Below are 9,397 nucleotides of genomic sequence, written 5' to 3'. Positions count from 1 at the left end.
CTGGAAGAAGTGTGACTTGAGCGGGTGTTGGGGGCTGAGCAGGGTTGGCGCTGGAGGGGAGGAGGAAGGCACGCTAGCTGGCAAAAACCTCATGAGCAGAAGCACTGAGCGGAGAGTGGGCATGGCGTGGGACAGGCAGACCAGGAGCCTGGGGCCCACAGTCTGTGATAGAGAGGCGGGTGAGGCAGGGGGATGGAAGTCTTTGAAGCAGGAGGACTTACATGGAGCCACTGTACATTGTCAGGCCCCTGCCCTCCACACCAGGCTCCTGGGACTTCTCACCGTCTTCCTCCAGGACTCTCCCCAGCCACTGGTGGCCACCGTCCGGGAGATTCGGTCAAGGATTAAGAGTGCTCTCCTGTGGTGCCTTCCACACTCGTCACACCCTTCACCAGGTGGATTTCCTAACATCTTCTATCCCAGTTAATCCCCATTCTAGTGTGCCTGGAGGACATCTACTGTAGGGGAAGTGTGATAACAAGACGTAAAGACTGCTCTAGAAGACTTAAGAGCTGCTCAGGGAGACAGACAGTGTAGAGCAGTTCCATGATGAAGCATGTGCTTCTGGCCTTAGGTACATCAGGCCTCTGGGGAGGCAGATGAGGACTGAGGGATGAGGACTGAAGCCAGGATGGCCTCTCTACTGGAGTGCTATCCCTCCTCCCTGGTTTGCACACTCACTCCCTGCCCCTCTGCCCTTTACCAAATGCCATTTCCCTCTGGGTCACTTAATTCAAATGCCTGAGAGAGAACCTCATTGTTTGAGCCTGGCCCCAAATCAAGTTCACCCTGTAAGTCCAAGGGAACCACCCGGATGCAATTGGCTGTGACCAGAAGGAGGGCCATGGGGGTACCCCGGACCAGCAGGGGGCGAGTGGAGGTGTGGCCATAGCAGACAGGCACACTGAACATTTTTGCATGGGTCTAGATATTTCTTCCTTCAACATACTGTCCCATGAAATAGTGTTTCTGAAATTTCTTTCATTTTGCTGTTACTGGCTTTTGAAAAACACAAGTTTAGTAATATGACCACTATTTATTGGAAATAAACATTTATATTAAATTGTTTTTTGATGTGGTACTACCTGAAAATGTACTATCTGAATCGCCATGAACATTTTTTTCCTTAAAAAAATTTTTTGCCGGGTTTTTTCTGAAGGTTTTTTCAGAAAGGTTTTTTCTGAAACCTTTGGGGATTACTTATTGGCGTAATTTCTCTGTTCTGTCTCAAATGGGTTTGAAATATTTATTGCTTTTCTCAGGTGAAAAACTATGAAATAGTGCTTCAATCTTTGATGGAAAAGAGAAGAATGTCTATAGTTTCAATTAGAAGCTCTTTAGAAAAAAAAAAATACCTACAGTGCTTAGCCCATTGTTAAATTTTGTTAAAATTTGTAAACAAAAGGTGAATTTAAATTTGGAAACCAAAGTCAGCCAAGACCTCACTGCACCAGCCACCTGTGCATTTCAAGAATAGCTTGATACAACTTGCCACGTTTGAGTAATCTGCAGAAGTGCCTCCATCACAACCACTAATCCAACATGTTTTCGACAACCCCGGAGCTTCCTGTGTGTTATGCCTTCACTCAGCTTACAAATGTTTTGAAAATTTGCCAGCTTTTCAGAGATGCGTGAATAGTGTCATACAAAGAATTGACAGTACTGAGATCCCTTCAGAGTTCTTTCATATCCCAACAAACCTCGACACCATTAAATCCCCACAACGTATATGACAATGTGTGTACAAAGCTCTTGGCTCATCTTCCATAAACGTTGTAGCAACACATTACATCTTCCACTTGTGTCAGCAGCTCTAGTGTAGGCAGAGCCATGCATTTTATTAAAATCAGCTTCCATAATAATTAGGTATAAGAGTCTCCCAATGATTTTACCCACATCCATGGCACCCATGAATGGCTGCTTAATTTAGATGACCTTGGGCATTTTCTGCAGGGACCTTGCCCAGGTTGAGAGCTAGGCAGCATTACACCTTCAGTTATCTCATTGTATCTTATGAGTACTTTATGGAAACAAAGCCCATCTTCATTATTTCATGAATAATTTTAAATGCTTGCTATGTACCAGGCACTATTCGTAGTGCTTTACATGTATACATTCATGGAATCCTCCCAACAAACTGTAAGGTAGGTTCTATGATTTATTTTATTTTTCAGATAAGGAAACTAGCACTGAAAGGTTAAGTAACTGTCCAAGTTTCATAACAAGTTTGCACAATTTGTAGAAACCAACTTAAATTAGTTATAAGTTCTCTTTATATTTCTTTTTTATTTGGAATTCAAAACACTTGCCTTTGTTCACAAATTAGATCCCCTATGGCCATGACAGACAAAGTTTTCCCAGAAATAAAATATTTTCAACTTCAGACACATCCTACTTTCCTCATCAGGTTTCTGTTAATCAGATAATAGTTTACAAAAGACAATGTCACCAAAGAGTATATTTTTTACTACAAAACGACACCAATTATAAATGCATTTCATATTTTTTTCCAGTGTTCTGAAAATTTCTAGGAATTTTTCTAAGTTTTGATTGCTCTTTCATTCCTGAATTGTTTTAGCAGAACAACTAGACTGAGTAACCAAATTGTACATCCTTTACAATGTTTTGTTCCATACATAAAAAATCCAATTACTAAAATATTTTTTAAATGCTTTCATTTGCCTTGAATTTTTTGTACTTTAAAGGTAGTTTTGGGGTGATAAGGCCTGTTACTTACTTCCAAATTTCAGATGATGTGCAGAATTTTGGCTTGAAATGTGTTACTCTCTATACTCACTCTCATGTCAACCCTGATTTATTCTTGATAATAAAATATTTGATTACTCCTCACTACTACTGTTGGCATCATAATTTGATGATAAACTCTTGGAAATTTTTGTGAAAAATAGAAACTCAAACTTTTGTTTTGACATCATTTTTTAGATCCCTGTGATTTAAGTATTTATTTAGAATTGCTCAGTGATTGTGTTCCATCTACAAGAAGAGAATGCCAATGACAGATTCTCTAACACTTCTTGTTAAGACACTTTCCATGTTTTCTCAGTTATTTTCTAACCAGATTAATGTCCCAAAGCAGGGCTCTTTCAGCCTAGTGGCATACTGCTACTATAGCCTAGAAACCATGGATTTAAGGTTTTTCTAATGACTATCGTTTTTATTAAGAAATTTTTTTGTTATTTAATTATCTTTCATCCTACTTTTTAAAATTCTATTTTTTTATTAGTTTGGAAGTAATACTGCATTTCTGTTTCTTAGATGGTTGCCCTGGATGTTCTATCAGGCATATTTAACTTCCCCAAATCTAAAGTCAATCATATCTTTACTCTCCTTCAGAAAAATATATGATCCAAATGTGCTTTATCTTTGATCACCACCCTAACCCAACTTATGTGCTATAGTTATTCAATATCTAGTTCTAGTTTTTTAGTCCCACAGATTATACAAGGACATTATGGTTTTATACAGTCAATATTTATTTATAATGTATTAACTTTACCAGCCATTCATCCTTTCATCTCAGACTTTTCTTCTACAGTAATTTTTCTTCCTCCTGAAATTCCTTTAGTGAGGATCAGATGGTAGAAATTTGCATTTTTTATTTGTCTTAAAACATCTTTATTTCAGTCTTATTCTCGAAAGACAGTTTTTGCTAGAAATATTGCTCTAGGTTGTAAGTTATTTTCTCTCAGAGCTTTCAAGATCTATCCCACTGTTTCCCGGCATCCACTGTTGAGAGTTAGTTGTCAATCCAATTGTCATCATTTTCTTATAATCCATCTTTTCACTCTGGCTACTTTTAAGATCTCATTTCCTTATGTGTTTTGCAATTACATGTCTATATGTAAATTTATTTATCTTGGGGGATTCAGTGGGCTTTCCCATTCCAAGAATTGGTATCTTAGTCTGTTTACTGTTGCTTACAACAGAATACCTGAAACTGGGTAATTTATAAAGAAAAAAATGTATTTTTTATGGTTATAGGGGCTGAGAAGTCCAAGGTCAGGGGACCACATCCGATTAGAGCCCTCTTGCTGGTGAGGGCTCTCTGCAGAGTCTTGCGGTGGCAGAGGGCATCACATGGCAAGAGGACTGAGACACTAGCTCAGGTCTCTCTTCCTCTTTATATAAAGCCACGAGTCCCACTCCCATGATAACCCATCAACCCATTATTAATCCATTAACCCATGGGTAGATTAATCCATTCATGAGGGCAGAGCCCTCACGACCTACTCACCTCTTCTTAAAGGCCCCACTTTTCACTCAATACTGCGACATTGGGAATTAAGTTTCAGCATGAGTTTTGGAGGGAACAAACATTCAAACCATAGCAATTGGTTTATCAATTTTGAAAAATTTTTAGCCATTATCTCTTTGAATGAAGCCTCTTCCCCATTCCCCCTATTCTCTACTTCTAGAGCCTGGGTTAGATACTGGATAACCCTTCAGATACAATCCTCCGTCTCTCATAACTTCTTCTTTTTTTTTTTTTTTTTGAGACAGAGCCTTGCCCTGTCACCCAGGGTAGAGTGCAGTGACATCACCATCGCTCACAGCAACCTCAATCTTCTGCGCCCAAGGAATCCTCCTACTCCTGCCTCCCGAGTAGCTGGGACTACAAGACTGCACCTTGGATGCCTGGCTAATTTTTCTATTTTTTGTAGAGATGGAGTCCTGCTCTTGCTCAGGTTGGTCTTGAATTCCTGACCTCAAACAATCCTCCTACCTTGGCCTCCCAGAGTGCTAGGATTACAGGTGTGAGCCACTGCATCTGGCCTCTCATAACCTCTTGATCTACCTCACAGCTTTGCCTCTCTCTGTGCTGCATTTCTTCATCTCTTTCAATTTCTAGTTCATGAATTCTCTTTTCTGCTATGTCTAATCTTCTAATTTCTTATTAATTGAATTTCTAATTTAGTGATTATAATTTTTACTTCTCTTTGGTACTTCTCCAAATCAGCTGGGTCCTTTTTGTTTGCACTGAGATATGATTTATATGCTGTAAAATGCATAAATCCTAAGTGTATATCTTGATGCATTTTCCCCTATGTGTACATCCCTGTAAACACAAAGTTAAAACAATTGCAAAGATGTGGAAACAACCCAAGTGCCCATCAATACATGAGTGGATAAATAAAATGTGGTATATGTATACCATGGAGTACTACTCAGTCACAAAAAGCAATGGCGATATAGCACCTCTTGTATTATCCTGGATAGAGCTGGAGCCCATTCTACTAAGTGAAGTATCACAAGAATGGAAAAATCAGCACCACGTGTACTCACCATCAAATTGATATTAACTGATTAACACTCAACCAGGGTGTTGAGCACCTCCATGCGGGTGCACTTATAGTAGTAACATTCACCGGATGTCAGGTAGGTGGGAGTGGGGAGAAGGGGATGGGTATATTCACACCTAATGGATGCTGTGAGCACTGTCTGGGGGATGGCACGCTTGAAGCTCTGACTCAGGTGGGGCAAAGGCAATATATGTAACCTAAACATTTGTACCCCGTAATATGCTGAAATTTAAAAAAAAGACATAAAATATTTTCAGGACTTCAGAAAGTTCCACTGTGCCACTTTTCCCATCAATAATCCCTCAGAGGTAAGCACTATTCTGACTCCTGTTAACATAGATTCATTTTGCCTGTTCTGTAGCACCATATAAATGGAATCTTACAGCATGTACTTTCTCCCATCTGGCTTCTTTTACCCAATAATGCATCTGAGATTTATCCATGTTGTGAGTGTCAATAGCTGATTTTTTTATTGCATTTTGTTGTATGAATCTAACAATTTATTCATCCTACTATTTATGGGCATACATATTGTTTCAAGTTTTTGGTGATTAAGAATAAAGTCTTTCTGTGGACATATGCACTCTTTTCTCTTGTGTAGAGAATAGTCAGCCTAGGAATAGAATGGCTGGCTAGGTGTATGTTTAACATTATTTAAAACTGCAAAATAATTTTCCAGAGGTGTACCATTTTATACTCATATACTAGGTATTTTTAAGTATCTTTTTAATACCTCTTTTATTTTTGACATATTAAACACAATTATTTTATATTCTAATGTAATATATAGCATAATATTATAGTATATTCTATATTAATATGATAATTCATATTAATATGTGGTCTTTTTGCAGGTCTGATTCTGTGGTTTGTGGTTTCTGTTAACTCTCATGGTAATTGGTTTTCCTGTGTATTCTGTGATTTTTTTTATTGTGAGTTTATCTTTCTTGGAACTTTATCTGGGGGAATGACTCGAGTTTGGCTTTCAAATGTATTCCTCTACAGAGGAGGAATAGATATATTTGTTTTCTGTTTTCTTCTGCCAGGGGATACCAAACTTTTAGGCTGGAGTCTTTTAGAGCCTCCTGAAATGTTTGGTCTGAAATTCAAGTGAGAGTGGGGCTGCGGTTAGGACCTCTTAGGAAAACATGTTTTCTCTTTCCCCCCTTCTGCACGAGCCATAGCCAAGCCGGGCGCCATAGACCTACCACCTCCCTTTGTTGGGTGGAATTTTTTCTTATTCACTCAGTAAAGATGTCACCTTTCGGGGATCTCTGATCTGATTTCCTGCCTTGGATGAATCCCAAGCCTTGTCCCCTGTCCCTCTTATCAGGGTATCAGGATTTGTTCCAACACAAACTCCAGCTTTGGAACTTACTTTCTTGTCTCAATTCAAGCTTTCTATAATCTCTGGGCAACTGGGGATTTTTCCTTACTTTTATGCCAACTCAATCATTATTCTACAAGATGTTTTTAAGACTGGAAAAAGGTTGATGATAAAGTTGAGTGGAAATATATAGAGGTATGTTTACTTTTCTCTCTACAAAGTATGTTCAAAATTTCACATAATAAAAGTTTGCTTTTTTAAAAAAGGAATTCCCTATAGAGATTCATAGTGAGATATTTAGGGGTGAAGCATCACGATGGCTGTAATTTACTTTAAAATATGCAAAGGAAAAAGGATGAAGTAAAATGGAAACATGTTAATAATTGAAAAATCTAGGCGACAGGGTATGTGGGTGTTCATTATACTATTTTGTCTACTTTTATGTGTGTTTGGAAATTTTTATAATAAAAAGTCAAAATAAAATGGATTCTTAGATGTTCTGTACTGGAGAGGTTCTCTGGACATCTAGTGAACAATATTATTAGGAACAAATTTGACATCATATTCAGATGATGACATTCATAAAGAAAAAATGTATAAATGACCCTGGCCAAATCATTTCAACAACTGAAGAAAAGGTAAGAAATGTGTGTCCTGAGTAATGCAAAGCTGTTCAGATCCAGATATGAACAAATTAGTGTGAGTGGGCAGTTGGGGAGGGAGGGAAGGTCAGCAGGTCAGCAGAGCACCAAGTTAGGTAGGAATGGTCCTACTGAAGTGTCTTGACATTGAGCTACGCCAAAGGACCAGGTTTTTCATTGTATCACTCAGATGTCTGCTGGTCAATAGGCCCATTCGTGTAATTGCAAGATCTTACTTCCCCCCTTATAGGTCCAGCCCCTCTAATTTTAGGGAAGGGAGATTGTCTCCCAACTTTAGCCCTAATCTCACCTACTCTCTAAGTCCTCCCATTCCAGCCCTTTCTTCTGCCTCATGGGATACCCAAGTCAGCATGTCCATTCCAGAACTCTCAGGGGCTGGTCTTGCCTGGAGCCCCACTGGGCCAATCTACCACTACATCATCATCTGATGCGAGTACATTCTCAAAATCTAGGAATTCCTTCTGGACTGAAAGTCTGAGTGGGCATTCAGCAGAATAGCTCAGGGTCGGCTTTGGCAATTCGGGTCAAGGTGCTCTCTACCAGTGAGGGAGATGAAAATATAGCCCCCCTCCACCACTGCCCTTTATTTTCCAGTTCTTTGGAGAACTATTTGAATCAGAATGCATACATACTCCCAAGAAGGAACCCTAATTTTCAGGGACAGAGCAGACTAGACCCATATGTCGAAAAGAAACATTTCCCTAAGTTAAATTAATCTGCAAAGATAACATCCTGTTATAGAGAAGACATTTATATGTTATGCAGAATACTTAAGCTGTGGGATCTCTAATAGATTTAATTTAAGAATTAAGTCTTTGGTTTATCTTTGCAAAAAAATGAAGCATCCGTTGAAGTGGTTTATCTTTGCATTTATAAGACACCCATTGAAGCGGTCTTCCCAGAAGAAAGAGATATTTGCTCCAAGTTTACACATATTATAATATAGTGTCGCACTGGAAACTTTGAATTTATAGTCCTTCCCACCTGAGAGTTTAGCCCATTATGGGACAGGCTCCAAGTTCAAAGTGGCTGGGTTTCCTTTCCTGGCAGTCAGTGTCTTTGCAGGAGGAATTTTCTTCCAAGGTAAGGTCTAGCACGGGAAGCCCATCCCGATAGTCAGGCAAGAATTCCAACTCTCCTGTGACAGAGTTTTTTCAATCCTTTTTTTCAAATCTCACGGGGCATGAGCTGAATCTTCTCCATGTTCTATTATGATGAAAACTTGCATTTTTACACTGTCTCAAAACAAACAGAACCTTGAATTATGTTTCTCAAATTTATATGTTCTAGTCAACAAATCTTTAATGAGCATTTATTATATGCCCAGCAACTGTGATAAGTGTTGGAAGCATAGTAGTGAACAAAATAAATGTTCTTGTGAAGCTGGCATTCTAAATAGTTGACTGCATGCATGGTTGACAATTTTCTGCTCATGGAGGGCCTGTAATGCCAAGCTAAGGAGTTTGAACTTTATTGGAATCAGCGACACCATAGTTAATGCTTACTGAGTGCTCACTATGTGCTAAGAGCTATACATGAATTACCTCATTCTAATTCTCTTAATCACCCTTGAGAGTAAGTATTATTATTATCTCCAGAATGCTGGTGAAAATGGAGTTATAGAAAGGTAAAGAAACTGCTCTGGGTCCCAGAGTTGTATGAAAAAATTTTAACAGGGTAGAGTTGTGTTGTAGAAATCTGGCAGCAATGTGTAAGATCAATTGTGCAGAGGAGAGATCACAAGTGGTTATCATAAGAGGATTACCAGGGAAAGGTAACAGGAGCCCAAATTAGTGGCAGGGGGAATAGAAAGAAAAGAAAGGATGTAAATACTGACTGGATGTGCAGGGCAGTGACTGAGGAAAGGGGATATCATAGATGCCTCTTAGCTGCAGCCTGGGTGTCCTGCAGAAAGGTACAGCCATCACTAGAAGAGGGAAGCCAGGGAGAGGCACAGATTTGATGGCAAAGATGTTGAGCTCAGTTTGGGGGTATGGTGAATGTCTAAGGGGCCTATAGGACCTCCAAGAAGGCATCTCACAAGCATTTGAAAATTAGTGACTTTTTAAAATTTTTTTTCTTTTTTC

This window comes from Propithecus coquereli, unplaced genomic scaffold, assembly GCF_000956105.1.
Source record: "Propithecus coquereli isolate 6110/MARCELLA unplaced genomic scaffold, Pcoq_1.0 Scaffold243, whole genome shotgun sequence".
Taxonomy (NCBI): Eukaryota; Metazoa; Chordata; class Mammalia; order Primates; family Indriidae; genus Propithecus; species Propithecus coquereli.
This window is presented reverse-complemented; position numbering follows the sequence as displayed.